Source organism: Hypanus sabinus, unplaced genomic scaffold (assembly GCF_030144855.1).
Source record: "Hypanus sabinus isolate sHypSab1 unplaced genomic scaffold, sHypSab1.hap1 scaffold_400, whole genome shotgun sequence".
Lineage (NCBI taxonomy): Eukaryota > Metazoa > Chordata > Chondrichthyes > Myliobatiformes > Dasyatidae > Hypanus > Hypanus sabinus.
This window is the reverse complement of record NW_026781285.1, coordinates 24,497-46,557: the sequence shown is the minus strand read 5'-3', so window position 1 is coordinate 46,557 and position 22,061 is coordinate 24,497. Positions and strand designations below refer to the sequence as shown.

Genomic DNA, 22,061 nt, shown 5'->3' with positions numbered 1-22,061 from the left:
GTCACAAGTATAACAATGTTTAGAAAACAGGGATTTGGAGTGTGGGTCTATCCAATGAGAGAAATGGTCCTTCTTGTGAGTCTGGAAGAGAGATGCTCATGGTCTTTTGCTGGGGAGAGATGAGACGATGCGAATGGAGAGAGTGGGCTCTGTTTCTTTTTTTTTTGTTTTCTTTACTAACCCTATAGTCAAAGTAAGAATTATAAATCTCAATTGTTTAATCACATATTGTGTACCGTTGTTATTTCGGGGTGCAGTACTGATTTGTAACAGGGGATGCATCATGCAGCATCCACCCAAATGAGATTTCTTTAGTTTGGCCGGGCTGGGGCCGGGGGCAAATTAAGCTATATCAAGCTGCTAGCTAAAGTGAGAGTTACATAAGCTTAGATTACTTAGTGAATCACTTCCCACATTCACCGCAGGTGAACGGCCACTCCGCAGTGTGAACTCGATGATGCACATTTTGGTTGATTTGGCTGAGAGAAACTTTTCCCAAAGACTGACCAGTTGATCGGCCTCTACTCAGTGTGAACTCGCTGGTGTCTCTGTAGTTGAGATGACCGAGTGAATGCCTTCCCACAGTCTGAGCAGGTGAACGACCTCTCTCCAGTGTAAGTTCGCTGATGTACCTTCAGATGGGATGACTGAGTGAATCCCTTCCCACAGTCTGAGCAGGTGAATGGCCTCTCCCCAGTGTGAACTCGCTGATGTACCTTCAGTTCAGATGAGCAAGTGAATCCCTTCCCACAATCTGAGCAGGTGAACAGCCTCTCTCCAGTGTGAACTCGCTGGTGTACCTTCAGCTTGGACGACTGAGTGAATCCTTTCCCACAGTTTGAGCAGGTGAATGGCCTCTCTCCAGTGTGAACTTGCTGATGTACCTTCAGTTGGGATGACCGAGTGAATCCCTTACCACAGTCTGAGCAGGTGAACGGCCTCTCCCCAGTGTGAACTGACTTGTGTACCAATAGTTTGTGTGACAAAATGAATCCCTTCCCACAGTCTGAGCACATGAATGGCCTCTCACCAGTGTGAACTCTCTTATGTCCTTTCAGATTAGATAAGCAAGTGAATCCCCTCCCACAGTCTGAGCAGGTGAACGGCCTCTTCCCAGTGTGAACTCGCTGATGTACCTTCAGTTTTGATAACTGAGTGAATCCTTTCCCACAGGATGAGCAGATGAATGGCCAAACCCCAGTGTGAACTCGGTGATGTCCTTTCAGTTGGGATGACCGGGTGAATCCCTTCCCACAGTCTGAGCAGGTGAACGGCCTCTCCCCAGTGTGAACTGACTTGTGTGCCAGCAGGTCGGATGACCGAGTGAAACCCTTCCCACATTCTGAGCAGATGAACGGCCTCTCCCCAGGGTGAAATTGCTGATGTTTCTTCAGGTTAGATGACCAAGTGAATCCTTTCCCACAGTCTGAGCAGGTGAACGGCTGCTCCCGAGCGTGAACTCGCTGGTGAGCCATTAGGTCAGATGACTGAGTGAATCCCTTCCCACAGTTTGAGCAGGTGAACGGCTTCTCCCCAGTGTGAAATTGCTGATGTTCCTTCAGTTTAGATGACTGAGTGAATCCCTTCCCACAGTTTGAGCAGGTGAACGGCCTCTCCCCAGTGTGAACCCGCTGATGAATCTTCAGTTTATCTGAGGAAGTGAATCCTTTCCCACAGTCTGAGCAGGTGAATGGCCTCTCCCCAGTGTGAACCCGCTGATGTATCTTCAGTTTATCTGAGGAAGTGAATCCTTTCCCACAGTCTGAGCAGGTGTACGGCCTCTCTCCAGTGTGAACTCGCTGATGTTTCTTCAGGATGAACAAGTGAATCCTTTCCCACAGTCTGAGCAGGTGAACGGCTGGTGAGCCATTAGGTCAGATGACTGAGTGAATCCTTTCCCAGAAATTCAGCAGTTGACCAGCCTCTGCCCGGTGTGGTGTGAACTGACTGGTGTGTCCACAAATGGGAAGACCGACTGAACCCCTTCCCACATTCTGAGCAGATGAACGGCCTCTCCCCAGGGTGAAATTGCTGATGTTTCTTCAGGTTAGATGACCAAGTGAATCCTTTCCCACAGTCTGAGCAGGTGAACGGCTGCTCCCGAGCGTGAACTCGCTGGTGAGCCATTAGGTCAGATGACTGAGTGAATCCCTTCCCACAGTTTGAGCAGGTGAACGGCTTCTCCCCAGTGTGAAATTGCTGATGTTCCTTCAGTTTAGATGACTGAGTGAATCCCTTCCCACAGTTTGAGCAGGTGAACGGCCTCTCCCCAGTGTGAACCCGCTGATGAATCTTCAGTTTATCTGAGGAAGTGAATCCTTTCCCACAGTCTGAGCAGGTGAATGGCCTCTCCCCAGTGTGAACCCGCTGATGTATCTTCAGTTTATCTGAGGAAGTGAATCCTTTCCCACAGTCTGAGCAGGTGTACGGCCTCTCTCCAGTGTGAACTCGCTGATGTTTCTTCAGGATGAACAAGTGAATCCTTTCCCACAGTCTGAGCAGGTGAACGGCTGGTGAGCCATTAGGTCAGATGACTGAGTGAATCCTTTCCCAGAAATTCAGCAGTTGACCAGCCTCTGCCCGGTGTGGTGTGAACTGACTGGTGTGTCCACAAATGGGAAGACCGACTGAACCCCTTCTCACACTCAGAACAGGTGAACGGCCTTGCCCCAGTGTAAACTTGCTGATGTCCCTTCAGTTGAAATGTCCAACTGAATCCATTCCCACCGTCTGAGCAGATGAATAGGTTCCCCCCCCCCCCCCACCCCCGTTTAAAATGACAGGCATGGCAGTCAGTCAGAAGATAGAGTGAATCCCTTCCCACAGTCTGAGCAGGAAGGATGACCGAGTGAATCCCTTGCTCCACTTCTTAAATATCTGGACAGAGACAGCAAATCTGGCGTGTTGTGTTCGAGATTCCCATTGACAAATTCCTGGTCATTTTTAACCTGTAAAAAGATTTACAGAATCAATCAATGGGTGTAGGACAACATTTCAGATGAGATCACTTGAGTTGTCACGGTGTGATCTGGCAACACACTCTTACAGTGAAGTTCAACCCGAGTTGGAGAGAGAAATCATCTTCTGACTGGGCACAGTGCTGGTATCTGGAATGTCCATCTCTGATGCTCTTACTGTGTCTATAAGAATGCAGCACTTCTGCCATCTCCAATCTGTGACCTGGCTCAGTTTGACTCTCTCCAATGGTATTATTCCCTGTTCCCACTGAGTTGCATGGTTTCCTGTTCCCACAGTAACTGAAACACTCTCACACAAAAAGCTAGCAGTGCATTCCATGCACCCACCACTCTCTGTGTAAAAAAAAGTTACTCCTGACATCCCCTCGGTATCAATTTTAAAATTGTCCTTAAAACTCTTAAAACCCCGAAACCTTAAAACCTTAAAACTCTGCTCTCTTGTGTTAGCCATTTCAGCCCTGGAAAAATAACCTCTGGCTATGCACACGATCAATGCCCCTCATCATCTTATACACCTAAAAAAGTTCTTAACCAAAAAAATTGACATTTTATACATGATATGTGATCGTGTTCATCTGCACTCTCACACAACCTATGTAGCAGTCCTGTAAGGGGTAATGAAGGATATTCTCACCAGAGCTTTTGTACATTGTCCATATGTGGTTTGTTTGCTAAACTGCACTTTAAAAAGAGATTTGCAAACATCACTCCATTTCTTCCCATTTGCAAATTCTCCAGCAACTTTTGCACCACCACAATACACACAGGTAACACCAGTTTCTATATTGGACATAAATATTTCCCCTGAACCGTCCTGAGGAATTGAGGATATATAAACAAAATCATTTTGAACCTCTGGCCAAAATAATAATTAGGACTGAATAGGAATTTTGAACTGAAGTGAACTCAGTTTTCAGCATTTAGCTAAGACAGGCTCATTACCAGTTCTCTGTGGCTTGCAGAGAGACACACTGAGAGCTGATAACATTATACATTGTACTCTTGATTGAGTAAGTGGAGGAGGACTCACTGATAAGGACAGGAATAAACTTGTTTGTAATTAAATCAGGGCCTTGCAAAGGGAATACCTGACAAGGACTAGACTGTACATCCATCTGTAATTAAAACCTTGATTTAATAAACTCTCAATTCTAAGAAATTAAGTTTTGCACCAACAGACTTGGGTGTACCAGTTCAAACAACATATTGCAATAGTAATGTATGGGCTTACTATGTACAGATATACGGCTGTAACCCGACTAAGTCAGTCCACTTGTTAGATAGTGGCAGAGCTTACGTGCCTTCCCTTTGACAACTGGGTCTCAATCTCCTGCAGGAGAATGCACAATAAACCATGGTGATGATAAGAAACTGGACTCCCGTGTTTTAATTGGATTCAACTTTTAACATTTGTCATCACGAACAGGATCCCAATACAGGGAGTGCCAAGCAGACAGGCTGAGTAAGCGGCTGGACCACTCTGGGGACTGCGGAGACTGACCGGGTGCCCAATAGGTATTTTACCTTTTGTCACTCTCTGTTAGTTCATTTGGAGGTATGGTCCCTCGCCCAAGGCTGATTGCTTAGCTTGACGGGATTGGGAAAGAATCTGTCGAGAGGCTCGTATAAGGAAGGCAAAATTTTGCTAAGTGGGCATGAGGCTGACATGCCAGGTAATTTCATTAATTGAGCAGGAGTTGCCAGCCGGTTAAAGTTACCTGATCGATAATTGAGCAGCAGGATTTGTGCCGGGTAAATTACTTAGAGGACATGGGTCAATTGCAGTCGATTGATGCGAGTGGGCCAGGAGCAGCCCTACACAATATGTCTGAGAGTTTTCCAGACAAGGAAAAAGATTTTCAAATGTTGAGTGCAGCGCTGAATAAGAAATTGGGGAACAAAATGTGGCCATTGGGGGGGGGAGGGAAACTGGGATATTACATCATGAGAAGAAACAGACAATTTGATATGGAAAAAGAACTGTGGAAAGAAGTGGAAATTGTTGAAAGGGAGTGAAAGGAAAAGCAGATATGAAGTGGAACAGTATATTATTAGCAAGTTGGAGTAAGAATGCATGTGACAATGGGGTAGAGGTATGTACTGCAAAGGTTGGGAGACGCTAAAAGTGAAGTGTGAATGGGTGGATGTGCGCCAAAAACGAGAGCAGGAAAAACAACGTAAGCAACCCAATGCCGGCCCAGTTAGGAGAGAAGGGCAGGAACGTCAGACAGACAGACAGACAAACGTACTTTATTGACCCCGAGGGAAATTGGGTTTCGTTACATACTGATAGGGAAACAAGGGATCCCAAACCCATGTCTGTCAAACCGGCCCTGTTTGAGGACAGTGACTGTGATGAGGAGTGGGAACCCCCCCCGTACCTCTCCCACCCTACCAGGGGCCAAGTGCACCCAGTGCCCCCAAACCCCAATGATGGCCGCTCGGGTAAAACAGCGGGACAGGGAAGTGGGGGGGGGGGGGCTGCCACTTTACCATGTGATCCTGAAAGGGAATAGAGAGGTTTATTCCGAGACAGGGAGAGAAGAATACAATAAAACCCCAGAGTTAATGGCTCCACAAAGACAATTCCCACCTGAATACTGCCCAATCCACGAGCAGGAGGGACAGCCCTCAGTGATACCTGTGTATGCACCCTGGAAGCCTCAAGAAATGATAATGATCATGAATCAGGCCCCAGATAGAAAAGAAAATCCAGTACAGTGTGTCCGCAATACAAAAATGTTTAATGCGACTCCACAAGATTTATTCAGTCTCTGCTGCATGATTCTCTCAGCTGCTGAGGGCAGGAAATGTAAGGCAGATTTGAGATACCAAACCTATTAGGAGTTACAGGCGGGAAACCATAATGAGAATGAACAGAGAGACCAGATCATTCAAGCCTTGGAAAGGTCTCTCCAGCAACCTGTAAACATCACTAAAGTACCTGAATGCAAGCCTAACCCTGGGGAATCAGGACCAGACTATTGGGAGTGATTTGTGGCCTGCTACGGCACCTTCGCAGGAGACCAAGCCTTTAATAATGGGAATCTGTCCCGCCAGTTTAATGCCCTACTGTTCTATCGCTTACCAATATAGATAGCCAAAACGATTAAAAATAATATGGATTGGCCTGACAATGACCGAAATCGAATGCGACGAGCTTTGACATATCATTGCGACCCGACTTTCGAATCCCGATCAACCTTGAAGGGAACTAATATTAAAGGTGAATATGTTCAGTGGAAAGAAGGATGCGAGCGGGCTATATCTGGGGATCAGAAGAAATGAAAGCTACCACGGGACAGGTGGGGAAAACAACCCGCTTAGAAATGGACAAGCAAAGATGCTTCCTACTGTGATTTCCACCCCTCAGAAAGAGCCCAATGTAACATTGCAAGTTGCTGGAATTCCAGTTCCATTTATGATTGATATGGGGGCAACCACAACCACTCTCGATCAGGAAACAGTAACAGAAAAGGGATTCCAGCTATCAGACGCAACAATCACTCTGTCTGGCTTTGAAGGCATAGGATGTACGTGTTAACATAACCAGCCTCTGCAGGTGGAATTCCAGGGGAACCAGTGTGAGGTTTCATTCACAGTCACCACCAGTCGGGGGTGTAATCTCGTAGGGAGAGACTTGCTCTGTCTGTTGGAAGTCGAGAGCCTATGCACAGACAATGGTATCACCCTGCAACTAGCGAACAACCGACAGCTTCCCCAATTTCTGACCCCCCCCCCCCCCAGTGGTGGGCACAATCTGGACTCCACTGAGTTTGAACCCCACCTGCCAGCGGCCGACTCTCATGTGACTCTGTACTTTGACTCTACGGGGTGCTCATCCGAGGAAAGCCATATTTATGCACCCCTCGAGGGACAGAAGTTCCCTTTCACGGTGCTTGGACAGGTTAAAGGAAGAGAGGGCAGTTCATTACTGTCCGAAGTTCTGGATTTCCTTTGGGGACAGACAGGACTGGTGGTTCCCCATACCAGCATCAGGGTTTGCCCTGGGTTCCCTGCCTACACCCTGACAAAACAAGCCTCCTGCACGAAAGGAGACTGGCAAGATTTCCTGTGGGCCAACTCCGATACTTGAAGGAGTCGGAAGTGAAGACGGGACATCTAGTAAAACTCTCTTTTAATATTGACAAAATCCAAGATGGTGTACCAAATCTCTGGGCAATTTCAGGCCATGAAGTTGGCCGCACCAACTGCCCCCTGTCTGGGTCACAGTGAAAGAAGGACAGACTCTCCCATCCATTCTGCAGTACTCCCTCAAGCCTGAGGCAACTTGTTACGAGGATGGAATCTCTTTTGTGGACCCAGCAGGGAAACGATGCGATAGTGATGAACAGTTGAATAGTTGAGCAGGCCTCTTTTGAAGCAGCTGTCTCCACCCAGAAGGCTGAGCTGTTTGCTCTGACTCGTGCCTGTATCCCAGCAACAGACTAAAGTGGGAACGTTTACACAGACTCCCGTTAGGCATTTGGAATTGTACATGACTACGGGGCTCTCTGGGAACATGGGGATTCCTGACTTCCTCTGGCCACCCCATTAGTAATGTCACCTTTGTAAACAACTTACTCACCGCTCTACAGCTACCTCGAGTTTTGACTATTATTAAATGTGCAGCCCACACCTGCATGTCTAACCTGGTCACTACAGGCAATGCTTTAGCAGGTTAGACAGTGAAAGTGCGGCACAATCCTCGGTAGTTGTAGTCCGCTCGGGTTCCCGTCAAGCAATCCTCCGTGACTCAAGCAGAACGGGTTTGCCAGACATGAGGGAGGTGCGTACTTTTCAGGGGGACGCCTCTAAGGATGAGCGCAAACTGTGGTCCCAGATGGGGTTCCAGAAAGACCCCGATCTAGGTTTTTGGATCACCCCAGTGGGACAGGTCTGGGTTCCTACACAGTTTTTACCAACATTGGTCAATTATGTAAATAACTGTACACACTTGGAAAAGGAGGGAATGGTTGGTAACCTGTACCCTGCACACCGGATACGACTCCCTTGACAGGTTAACCTTTTTCGTGTCTACAAGTTGATTTCATTGAATTGCCTCGAGTACATTGCTATAGATACTGCTTAGTTATTATAGAAGTGTTTAGTACATGGGTTGAAGCTTTTCCAACTACCATTAATACTGCTGACTGTTGTGAAGGTAATATTACGGGAAATAATTCCCAGGTACGACCTGCCAGAGATGCTGAGCTCTGACAATGGCCCACACTCTGTGGTGAAAGCAAACGAAGGGGTATGTAACGAACTAGCTATCAAGCAACAATTCCACTGTGTACACCACCCATGGGCCACTGGCAGAGTGGAAAGAGCCAATGGCACTCTGAAGAGTAAACTGGCCAGACTAACAGCGGAGACTGGACTCACTTTGTTGAAGGTCCGACCATTATCCCGATTCCACATGAGGGTTACCCCACAGCGAAGAACAGGGTTGTCACCAGCTGAAATCATTTCTGGACGGCCCATGAGGACACCCTGGGAACAAAGTCTCAGGATTAAAGGCTAAATGAATAAGAATAAGGAACCTTGGTTCTCGAGGGAACTCTGATAAACAGAAAGAAAGATTATGACATGTATAAGAAACAGGGATCAAATAAGGTACTTGAGGAGTATACAAAAAGTAAGAAAATACTTAAGAAAGAAATCAGGAGGGCTAAAAGAAGACATGAGGTTGCTTTGGCAGTCAGGGTGAAGGATAATCCAAAGAGCTACATCAGATATGTTAAGAGAAAAATGATAGTAAGGGATAAAATTGGTCCTCTTGAAGATCAGAGTGGTCGGCTATGTATGGAACTGAAAGAAATGGGGGAGATCTTAATTTTTTTTGCATCTGTATTTACTTAGGAAACTGGCATGGAGTCAATGGAAATAAGGCAAACAAGTACTGAGAGAGGAGGAAGTGCTTGCTATCTTGAGCCGAGTAGATAAATCTCCAGGCCCTGACAGGGTATTCCCTCAGATCTTGAAGGAGACTAGTGTTGAAATTGCAGGGGCCCTGGCAGATATATTTAAATGTCATTATCACCGGGAGAGGAGCCGAAGGATTGGAGGATAGCTCATGTTGTTCCGTTGCTTAAAAAAGGCTCTAAAAATAATTCTCGAAATTATAGGCCGGTAGGTTTGATGTCGGTAGTGGGTAAAATGTTGGAGGAGTACTAAGAGATAGGATCGACAATTATTTAGATAGACAGGGTCTCTTTAGGGAGAGTAAACAGATAGACAGGGTCTTTTTAGGGAGAGTCAACACAGCTTTGTGTGTGGTAGGTCATGTTTAACAAATCTCTTTGAGGTTACAAGGAAAGTGGATGAAGGGAAGGCAGTGGATGTTGTCTACATGGACTTCATTAAAGCCTTTGACAAGGTCCTGCATGGGAGGTTAGGTAGTAAATTGGATTAGACATTGGCTCAATGGGAGAAGTCAGAGAGTGGTAGTGGAGGATTGCATCTCTGAGTGGTGGCCTGTGACTAGTGGTGTGCCGCAGCGATGAGTGCTGGGTGCATTGTTATTTGACAACTATATCAATGATCTGGATGATAATTTGGTAAATTGGATCAGCAAATTTGCTGATGATACAAAGATTGGAGGTGTAGTGGACAGTGAAGAATGTTTTCAATGCTTGCAGAGGGATCTGAACCAGCTAGAAAATGGGCTGAAAAATAGCAGATGGAGCTTAATACAGACAAGCGTGAGATGTTGCACTTCAGAAGGAAAAAGCAATGTAGAACATATAAGGTAGATGGGTCGGGCACTGAGGAGTGCAGTAAAACAGAGGTATCTAGGAATACTGATACAAAATTCCCTAAAAGTGGCACCACGGGGAGATAGGGTAGTAAAGAGAGCTTTTTGGTACATTGGCCTTTGTAAATCAAAGTACTGAGTATAAGAATTCGAATGTTATAGTGAGGTTTTATAAGGCATTGGTGCGGCCGAATTTGGAGTATTGTGTGCAGCTCTGGTCACCGAATTACAGGAAGGATATTGATAAGGCTGAAAGAGGGCAGAGAAGGTTTACGAGGATGTTGCCGGGACTTGAGAAACTGAGTTACAGAGAAAGGTTGAATAGTTCAGGACTTCATTCCTTGGAGTGTAGAAGAATGAGCGGTATATAAAATTATGATGGGTATAGATAGTGTGAATGCAAGCAGGCTTTATCCACTGAGGCTAGGGGAGAAAAAAAGCCAGAGGACACAGGTTAAGCGTGAAGGGCGAAAAGTTTAAAGGAAACATTGGGGGGGGGGGGCTTCTTCACAACTGGTTCTGACAGAGGCATAACTGGTTCTTCTGGGCACATTCTGTCTCACTCCCAACTATTTCCTACCTTCCTTTGTGCAGGTATGTATTGTCTAAAGGACCAGTGTTTGAGTAAACGAGACTCACCAAACTTTCTCCTGACTGAATCACTGGAATCTCCGAGTCAGATGTGTTTCTCTCCAGTTGATGCTCTCAATCCTCGGGCTGGTTCACTTGGACTAAACATTTCTGCTTAATGTTACTAGGAACAAAACTCACTGAAATTTAAACGTTGAAGGTAAATATAATGATCTCAGTGAACAATGTTTGGTCCTCCTTTGTATTGTTAATGTGCTTCATTATCTTTCATGTTAAAGTTAGACCTGCAGTGAGAGATTTATTGGAAGAAAAACCAGGACTGAAGACGAGGGAACAGCAACAAGTGAACCAGCCCGAGGATTGAGAGCATCAACTGGAGAGAACCCATCTGACTCGGAGATTCCGGTGATTCAGTCAGGAGAAAGTTATTAGTATCCTTACTGTAATTCAGTGACCAGAGATTGGAGCATAGAAGAATGAGCGGAGACTTCATAGAGGTATATAAAACTCACCAAACTTTCTCTGGAATCACTGGAATCTCCGAGTCAGATTGGTTTCTCTCCAATCAGTGCTCTCAATCCTCGGGCTGGTTCACTTGTTGCTGTTCCCTCGTCTTCAGTCGTGGTTTTTCTTCCAATAAATCTCTCACTGCAGGTCTAACTTTAATGTGAAAGATAATGAAGCACATTAACAAGACAAAGGAGGACCAAACGTTTCTTCTTAATGTTACTAGGAACAAAACTCACTGAAATTTAAACACTGAAGGCAAATATACTGATCTCAGTGAACAATCTTTTATTGTCCCTCACATGTCACAGAACGATATGGGATAAGAAGGAGCCATCATTCAGTCATGGTAAGACACAAGACACAGGAACAGAATCAGGTGATTCGATCCATCTGGTCTGCCCACCATTCAACCATGGCTGATTTTTATCTCAACACCATATTCCTGCCTTCCTCCTGTAAACCTAAATCTACTTAGCAATCATGAGTATATTAATCTCTGTTATAAATATTCCCAAATGGCAGCCTCACTCAGACTCTGTGGCAACAATTCCATAGATCAGACATCTTTTGGCAAAAAAAAATCGCAACTGAATTTTAACAGGAAGCATTTTTATTCTGAGACTGTGCTGTCAGATCACAGACTCTGCATCTAATGGAAACATCCTCTCCATGTCCACTGTATCCAGACTTTTCAGCATTCCGTAGGTTTACTTAACCATACATCCCTCCCTCGTCCCTCTGAACCCCACTGAGCACAGGTCTAGAACCATCAAATGCTCCTCATACATAACGCCGATCATTCCTGAGATTATTCATGTAAACCTTGTTAGCAACAACTGTACTGAACACATTTCCAGGAATAACTAACAAATTGGTACCAGGATAATTTAAAGGGAAACGTTGTGCTTTCTTTAATATTCTACTATCACATGTGCTGGCGCGTGGCCAAGTGGTTAAGGCGTTGGTCTAGTGATCTGAAGGTTGCTAGTTCGAGCCTTGGCAGAGGCTGCGTGTGTGTGCTTGACAGACGACACCGGTGCCAAGCTGTATGGGTCCTAATGCCCTTCCCTTGGACAATATCGCTGGCGTGGAGAGGGGAGACCTGCAGAGACTCTAACGGAGGCCTACAAAGTATCACAGCCATTTTCATTTCCAGGTTAAAACAGGTCCATTTCATGAAATATAAACAAGAAATAAAAAGAAACTGGAATTACCAGAAACACTCAGCCGGTAAGGAACAGCTTACAATACAATTCAATTCATAACATTTCATCAGAATGACTTCAAACATTTTCAGTTTTTAGTGCAGATCTCCAGCACAGCTGCCTGATTTCCACTGTGTAACAGTGAGGGGGGGGGGGGAGGAATTTCCAAACACAGTTTGAACACCAGACTCAGGGTCTATTTCTACTGTTGCAAACACGGAACAGCCCAGTTACTCACAGCCTCTCCCTGTGAGGATGAAATGGGAACTCATCCTCTCCTCAGATTGGCAGTCATTGCTTCCAAAGGAACTCCAGAAACAAACATCTGATCCCAGACCAGAAATACTCACTCAACACTTCCCAATCCCAAACCGCTCGTTCCCCGGGTCCATTTTACCTAGATCAAAAACTATGATATTCCAGGACCAACCTCACAGAGTCACACAGCTGAATCTGCCACTCACCGACACTAAGAGTCTCACATCTCACACTGGGTAGTGCAATCCGGGATTTCCCCACATCCAATGTCCAGCTGCTCAAAATTTCTGCTTCATTGCAGGACGAACATCCAGCCCCATCTGTAGAAGCTCAAACCAAAGTCAAAGCCAAAACACCAACAGTTCCATTTGCCTGGAATGCCGATTACAGGATTAGAGCCCAAGCACCAACTCTCCCAGTACTCTTTGCTGCCAGTAAAATGCTGCACTGTGTCAGTCCATCACTGGTCATAAACTAGCACCTCCACACCAATGCACAACAGAACTGGGACCTGATGACCCTCCGGCATTCCAGCTAACACTAACCGATTCTGGAAATGACTCAGCGAGGCCAAAGGTTCAAAAGAACATTTCACGATGAAGACTAAGGGTTAGAAAAAGTTTGCTGATATATAACATTGAGGAGGTGGGATACAAGGCGGACTGAGGATGACCCAGATGGTTGGTGTACATCACTGAAGCGGAGTTGGGGGTTGTGAGGAGACTGGACTGAGGTTGAACAAGATGAACAGATGGAACCAGGTGGGAGAAGGGATCAAGGACGATCACTGATGATACTCCAGCAACACATAGGTACTGAATGAATAGTACATACTATTGTATAAATGATTCTAAAAATGACAGAATTAGCAAAAATAACAAGAACCTTGCCAGATATACTTTGACCCTCACCAAATTCTTATCAGCACACCATAGGAAGTTTCCCATCCGGACACTTCACGCTTTGCATGGTAACTGCTCTGCCCGTGACTGCGAGGAACGGCAGAGACCTTTGGATACAGATCAGCACATCACAGAAACCATTCTCCCCTTAGACTTGCCAGTCCCTCGGTAAAGCAGGCAGTGAAATCAAAGTTCCCCACAACCTGGGTCGCTCATTCTCACCCACCCCAGTCCGGGAGAACGCAAAACAGCCATAAAGCTCCAGGTCAAATGTGAGGAACCTCAGGAAGCGAGACGATTTCGGGGAAGTTAACGGGACTCAGTGGCCAATATCAGATTTCCCAACACAACATGGAGGATGAGTGACCACTCACCTGGAGATTGTGAACATGCTCAAAGAGATCGTTACATCGATGGTTAAGTGGGAGGGGCAAATGGGATCACGTGACTGGTGGGGTCTAACACCCCAGACATAGACTCCAGCTTCCCAGGACTCTGTGGAAATAAACAGACGCCCCTCACATCTCCTCTCATCTTAAATATGTCAGACATTTCTAACCCCCAGGAAAAAAACATACCCTCTGTCCACTCTATCTATTCCTCTCGTAATCTTATAAACGCCCATTCAGTCTCACCCCAGCCTGCGCCGCTCTGGAGAAAACAACACAAGTTTGTCCAGCCTCTCGTTATAGCTCATGCCCTCTAATCCAGGCAGTATCCTGGTAAACCTCTTCTGTGCCCTCTCCAAAGCCCCGACATCCTTCCGAGAATGGGGGCGACCAGAACTGTATGAAACACTCCAGATATGGTCTAACAAGTTTTACAAAGCTGGAACACAACTTCATGACTTTTGAACTCAGTGCTTCAACTAATAAAGACAACCATGCCATTTGCCTTCTTATCGACCCGATCAATCTGTGCAGTCTCTTTCAGGGAGCGATGAACTTGGAGTCTAAGATCCCTCTGATCATCGACACTGTCCAGGATTTTGCATTTAACATTGTACTGTCTCATACATTCAGGGGTGCAGTGCTACCAGAGCTCACTGGGGAGCCGCTCCGACACCTCTGGAAAAAAGTCAAAATAAACAAGCACGGAATTTAACAACCCCGGATATTAAATAGAGCGAATTTTACAGAAGCGGGGGTTGGGAAGAGGGGCTGTTGGCTGGTGGGGAAAAATACCACTAATAACATTAGGATATTTGATTGTTTTTGGTGAAATCCTGGAGCTGTGACTGTTTTTTATTTAGGTATTTGTGAAATTCCTTCGCTCGACCCATTGTCCTAGGAAGCTGGGAAATACCTGTACACAAATGCAAGCATTTTTTCACTCTTTCCAATGGATACCACTGGATTCCAGGAAGGGGCAATATTAAGCACGGAATGAACATCGAAACCCATGTTTAAGAGTCGAAAATAATGAAAGAAAAATACACAAGCTAATCATTCAAAATCCTCTTCTGCACCTGGATAAATTTAGTTTTGTTCTGGAAGCCAAATGGAAAAAAAAATCTAGGCTACAAGCTAGTTTTACGTCATTTCATATCATTAGTAGCTGATTAACTCCTTGGCCTCGCTCCACAAACTGTAGTTGATTGAAAAGAGGCTCTGTTTCTCTTTGTGTTGATAGGAAAAAGAGTATTTTAGAGACGCAATGAACGAGGTGAAATGCATTTCCAAACCTCCCAAATGGTTGCTCTCCTCCCGTTAACATTTGTCACTTCCAAAATACAATATTTTCTATTCGTATAGTTGCGATAATAATTTATGTAAAGATTCAAGCTTCTTTAAGTTTTTATATATTTAAGCACTAAACTGGATGTATAAATGTCGAACCATGTAACACCAGACGTGTGAGGATATTTTGAGTATCGACACTCACAGGTACACTTCAATATATTCAGAAAGGGATGGAGCAGTGGACCCAGAGTGAAGTGATAAGCAGGTGAGAGAACGTACAATGGCAGAGGGGGTGAGAGGGAGTGGGAGGGAAGGGTGTGAGGTAAAATTGTTCACCGGAAGGGGAAATCGATATTCATGCCATCAGGTTGGGTGGGGGCACCCAGACGGAATATAAGTTGCTGATCATGCATCCTGAGGGTGGCCTCATCTTGGCAAGGGATGGGATGACACTTCGGGACGGGAATGGGAATCGGAATTGAAATGTTTGGACACCGGGAAGTCCCGCTCGGAGTGGATGGTTCAAAGGTTAGTTTATTATCAAAGCAGGTATCCATAAATAACGCTGAGTTTTCTTCTTCTCTAGAGAACCACGAAACAAAGAAAACGTGAAAGTCGTTCAGAGAGAAAAAAAAATGAAACTACCTCCCCACCCCCCGCATCAAAAAGGACGGCATCCCAATCATCAACCCCCAAAATCCACCCCTCCCGCACAAAAGGGAAGAAAAATATCGACACCCGAAAATAAACACCCCTACCCCGCACAACTGCGGAGGAGCCGGTGTCACCAGTGTCGAGGCGGCCACATCGGGAGCAGCGGACACAACGGGCGACCCTGGAAGATTCACAGGTGAAATGTTGCCTCACCTGGAAGGATGTTTGGACAACGGAGAGAGATCGGCCGTCCGGCACTTCCACTGTGACACCCGGAACTCCACATCAAATCCGTCCAAACGAATCTGGGTGATCTTTAATGACCAATAAATATAATTCCTCTCAGCGATCAGCTGTCTGAATGATTCCCTGACTCTGAGAGGAAGGGGTATCTATGGTCCACACTGTCAGGGTGTTGAGTTTACCAGGAGACAAAGACTGCAGGGACGGGAGGTTCTCTGTTGACTAATACACTGTGTGGACCACGCTGGCAATTCTGGTGTTGTGACCCGAATCGAGACAAACATCACGCTGCCCACTCCACCAACAACACGGCACAGCCGGACACATAACAGGGGATCTTACATCTCACCACACTGGATTCAGTGATGAAACCCGTGATTAATGTTGTTGTCTCACCGAAAAGCCCATTAACCCTAACCCTGCAATATGGTGTAAAATCCCGCTCCCCATACTAACACGGGTTATATAGAGCAAACAACAAACTGCCGGAGGAACTCAGTGGGTCGGGCAGCATCTGTGGAGGGAAATGGACCGTCAACATTTCGGTCCGAGACCCTCCCTCTGGACTGAGTGGACGGGAAATAGTCAGAGAAAAGAGGTGAGGGGTGGTGACGGGGCTGGAACTGGGGAGTGAGAGGTGGATCCAGGTGAGGGGGAGATGGGAAGGTGGAAATAGTGACAGGGGTGGGAGGTGAGTGGTTGGGGCAACACGGGGCTGCAGAAGATGGTAATTAATTCCATAGAGGATAAGAAAGAGGTTAGAGAGTATTTGTTATAGAGAGGGCAATGACGATTCACCTGACTGATCCCTGGAGAGGTGGGGTCATAACCTGAAGAAAGATCAAATGTGATAACACTAAATGTCATTTAGAGAGTCGAGGACTGAGAGGTGAACACATTGAAATGCATTACCGTTTGAATCAGGGATCCCAGTCTCTGAAAAAGGGGATGGGAATCGAGCCCGTGACTCTGTGAGCTGGGGGTGGAGGGAAAGGGATCGGGGTAGACATGGTGTGGAAAAGGAGACTGTATCTAGTGTAAATATGGAATAATGTGGGGAATGCTGCGGATGGGTCGGGCAGTGTGTGAGGGGAGAGGAGCAGAGTCATCAGTTCAGGTGGGAGACCCTCCACCCGTCACCTGATCCCGTTTCTTGTTCACGTTTTTCTGCAGATCTGCAGGTCACTGCTCTACGTGTACGTGTAGCTTCAACTTTGTCCCCTTCAGACAACGCAGTGAGATCCGGATCAAATAGTTCCACACAATTAAAATAGTTTATTACACTTACACAATTAGAATAGTATAATACATTTTTATTTTTTTATATTTTTGTACTATATATATATATATACATTTTAAATCACAATTGTTAAAATCTTTTGTTAAGAATTAGGTTCTACTGCTACCGCAGAGACAACGAATTTCATGGCATATGCAGGTGCTATTAAACTTGATTCTGATATTGATATGGGAGACCCACCACCGGTCACCTGTTCCCAGTTACCGCAGATCGTAATGTGAGATTGAAGCATTTTCCATAGATTTGCTTTCCACAGAAATGACAACAGGTCAGTTTCCTTCTGTGGTTCCGGAGCAGAAGCTCAGTCTGTCTAATATTTCCACACAATTAAAGTGGGGAATTTGTTTATTATCATCACGTACTGAGCTACAGTGAAAATCTTGCCTGTTGTACCTTCCACACTGATCGATACATTACAACAGTACATTGAGCTCATATACAACAAAACAATATCTGCAACAAAGCATTCTGGCTGCAGAGAAAGTGCGGTGCAGATAGACATATGGTGCAGGGTCACGTCGAGTTACATTGTGAGGCCGAGTCCATTTTATCATTCATTTGGCTTATAACCACAGACAGGAAACCGTCCTTCAGCCTGGTGGTACACCAGGTATACCTTTAAGGCTTTTGTATCTCTCTGCCAATGTGGGAGTGGGTTTGCAGCAACAATGCCCAGGTTATGAGGTTCTTTGTGTACATGGCCTACTTTTCCGAGGGAGGGTAAGTGTAGGAAGAGTCCATGGAGTGGGGGCTTGTTTCTCTGATGTTCTCTGCTCTCCAAAGTTCTCTCCAGTTCCTTGCAATCATGGGCAGAGCAGTAGCTATACAAAGGCGTGAAGTGTCGACAAGAAGCTCAGAGACCTCGGCCTTCACCCTGCCTTGTGTAGCTGAATCCTGGACTTCCTGTCAGATCGCCGGCAGGTGGTAAGAATGGGCTCCATCTGCTCTGTCTCTCTGACCCTCAGCAGACATACCCCAGAGGGTTGACTCTTTGGCCCTCTCCTTTACTCTCTGTGCACCCATGACTTGTGTTGCCACCCACAGCTCCAATCTGCTAATTAAATTTGCTGACAATACTACATTGATTGGCCTAATCTCAAATAATAACTTTCAATCGATCAAATGCCTCATGACAAGGTTCAGTCCAAACAAACTTTTCACCCTTCTTCAGGAGATTAGTCAGAGGAAGAGCGATAGCAGCAAAGTTCTTACGATAATATCCATCCATTCCCAGAAACCTTCTAAGAGCCTTCTCAGCAGTCAGAATAGGAACTGGAGAAATTGCCTGAACAGGAGCCAACTTGCCTTGACCTACAACATAGCCAAGACAGGTCACAATGGCATGGCCAAATTCACTCTTAGCCAAGTTAACTGTAAGGCTGGCCTGGGAAAGCCTGTCAAACAGCTTTTCTACTGCAGAGATATGCTCTTCCCAAGTGTCACTCCCTGTGACTAAGTCATCAATATAGGCATCTGTGTGTTCTACCCCTCGAATTACAAAATCAATCATTCTCTGGAATGATCCTGGAGCATTTTTCTTTCCAAACGGCAAACCATTGTATTCATACAACCCAGATGGTGTCACAAATGCAGAACTTTCTGTACCTCTGTCCGTCAATGGAACACACAAATACCCTTTCAACTGATCGATCTTTGTAAGAAATTAGCTATTCCAACCTTATCGATGCAATCATCCACTCTAGGGATAGGACAGGCATCGGTTTTTGTTACTGCATTTACCTTCCCATAATCAGTGCCTCTGAGACCTACTGAATCTGATCCCACGCTTACAACAATTGCTCAGCCAATTTACATTTTCTACGTTCATGCGATATGGGTGTTGTTTAATCGGTTTGGCTTGACCAATATCTACGACATGTACTGAGACCGCGGTTTGCTTGGGAACATCGGGAAATAAACCTTTAAACTTCAGAATTAATTCCTTCGGCTGTTGCTGTTGCTGTTGCTTTGGCTGCAAATGAGCCAACTTGTTATCAATATTTTCTGGAACAACGGTGTTCATTAGTCCAACTGGGACCATGTTTGCCTTGTGAAAAGTCTCAGATGAGTCAATTGCTTCATTCTCAGGGTTGCCAGATTCATATATTTTGAAAACAACACTCACAGACGGTGCCTGATTGACAAAATAAGGCTTTACCATATTTATGTATGCCAGGTGTGTTAGTTTACGTAGGTTGTGTGTTGTAATAACATAATTCACATCATTAATTTGAGAGACTATTTCATACGGTCTATTGAATTTCACCTGAAGTGGATTCGTCAACATAAGGCAAGCACCTTATCTCCCACATGGTATTTCCTTTCGCAACCCCGCTTATCAAACCAACACTTCATTTTGTTTTGAGAAATCTTTAAGTTTTGTCTCACTAGACTACAGAATTCGCGTAGATTATTTTTGAACTTTAAAACATAGTCTAACAAGTTAACATGTACATCCCCATCAATCCACTGCTCCTTTTACAAGGTCAAAGCTCACCTCACTCTGCGACTAAATACGAGTTCAAATGGAGTAAAGCCCAATGATTCCTGAACCGACTCACTTACTGCGAACAAAAGCAAATGTATTCCTTCATCCTAGTCGTTCAACACAGTATGTCTTAATCATTGTTTTGAGGGTAGAAGGAAATCTTTCTAAAGCCCCTTGTAATTCCGGATGGTATGGAGAAGATGTAATTTGTTTTGCTCCCAGTTCATAAACTACCTGCTGGAATAACTCAGTTGTAAAATTACTTCCTTTATCATCCTGGATTTCTTGAGGCAAATCGAATAAAGTAAAAAAAAACACAACACATTTTTAGCTTTAATATTTCTGTGAGGTATTGCCTCTGGGAATCTGGATGCAGTTCACATAATAGTTAGCAGATACTGATGGCCAGCTTTAGTCTCTGGCAATGGGCCAACACAATCCACTACAACTTTGGAAAAGGGTTCACCGAATGCAGCTGTAGCGTTCTCGCTCGGGTGTAATGGAAACGCCGAATTAAATGCCGACATAAACCGTAGTCAATTAAAACAAGGTCGCAGTAAGCTTAACCATTTACTGTTCACTCTTCACATTAACGTATGGTGAAAACTGTTGATAAAACAATACAAGATTGATACAGTATTTGTTCCCTTCTTGATATCACATTTATATTGTAAATACTTGTAAAAGTAAACTACAACTGCATTGCATTAAAGTGCAGCATACAGTCAGAATCTACCTACGCCATGGACCGCTTCAAATACACTTCAACACAAACTATCTGCAACTTCTTAACTAACGAAAACATAAACTTTATGGACCATCGTTACTTTTAACAGAGTCAGCGTTAACATTTTAATTCAACATATGGATTATCTATTAACTTACAGCATTGCACTCAATGTGATTTCTAATCCATACAAACAACTTCTTGCACGCCTCTGCTTCTTGCTCTGGTCTGCCTCGTGCGAGCCCCCACCCTTGCATTCATCCGAAACTGGTATTTTCCCACAAGTCGCGGAAAAAGAGGATGTGACATCATCGCATGCCGATATATCTTACAGGCAATGAATATACTTTAAACAATTCTAACTTTAACCAGAAAATAATAACAAATGAATTACTAAGCAAAAATGTTATAAACTAAATAACTGCCATAAAGGCAGCACAGCAGCTATAGGCTGGAGTGGGGCCACTGGGATGACCTGATTAGGTTTAGACAAAACCTGACAAGTGTGACAAATCCCAGCACTAATTTCTGGTTTACCCTGGTTATCCCTGCTACTCTTTTCGAAACTCTTATTCAGGGTAAACTTAACCTTATGAGTTAAAACAAACTGATCTGGTAATCTAGCAGACTCCTGCATAGTAGCAGCATCATTTCCATCTAAATACGTCTTTATGTCATCAGGGACGCACTTTTTGAATTCTTCAATTAAAATCAACTCTTTCAAGCTGTTAAAATCTTGATTTACATTTTTAGATGTGCACCAGCTGGCAATACACACAAATTTCTCATAAGCAAATTCCATATAAGTCTGGTTCACAGATTTCTTTCAAATTTCTAAACTTTTGCCTATATGCTTCTGGGACCAACTCATAAGCTTTGAGCACAGCCTGCTTCACTAGGTCATAATGTGTGGTGGGTGGCCAGCTGGTTAAGGTGTTGATCTAGCGATCTGAAGGTCGTGATTTCCAGCCTCAGCCAAGGCAGCGTGAGTGGCTTTGAGCAAAGCACTGAACCACACACAGCTCCTGCACGTTTATAGCCCAGTGGCGATGATTGGTGCAGTACAAATAAATCAGCTGCTTCATCAACTGTCAAAGCAGAATAGGCATGCTAAGCCTTCCCCTTTATAACACTATGAGACAATTTTATGTCTGTTTTTCTGCCTCTCCAGCCTGAAACTGCCTCTGCCTTTCCGCAGCCTCCATCTTTATTTTTTTTCTCACTTGTACTGGAGCTCAAGCTCACTAGGTTTACTTTCAGGAAACACCTCCAACTCCTCCACTTTAAACACTCCCTCAGATACATAATGTTCCGCTATTATCCTCTGCATCTGTGCCCTCCGCATTGTCAATTTCACTTTAGCAAGTTTTAACCTTTCAGCAATACTCAACAACTCAACCCTTCTGGCGCCCTCTAATGCCTCAGAGGCTGGTGCTTCCTGACATCGATCAACATCCATTGCTGCAAATTTTCCACACAGAAATAAATCAAAAGAGATTTCCCCAATGAAATCGATAATTAATCAATCCTCCTCAAATTTGATCATATCCCAGATGCAGGCCCCATTTTGTTACGAACCATAACACTTCAGAAACAAACCAGCAGCAACAGACTACTACTGGTGTCTGTTCTGATGTGAAAACCACAATGCTTATTAGTATCCACTTATAATATAGTAACTTAAGCAAGCTAAACAAAAATTAACAGTGTTATGTGTATACATGTGTGTAAATATAATTCCCAAACTATTGAGCTCGGGGGAA

General features: G+C 44.8%; 1 long non-coding RNA gene across 1 annotated transcript in view; it reads right to left on the bottom strand.

Annotated features, from left to right (window-relative positions):
• LOC132388766 (uncharacterized) overlaps positions 1-10,418 on the bottom strand; it is a 137,697-nt gene extending 127,279 nt beyond the window's left edge. The window contains exon 1 of the long non-coding RNA XR_009510333.1: positions 10,378-10,418. This is a non-coding gene — a long non-coding RNA (uncharacterized LOC132388766). The remainder of the gene's footprint in view (positions 1-10,377) is intronic.
• Between the last annotated feature and the right edge of the window lie 11,643 nt (positions 10,419-22,061).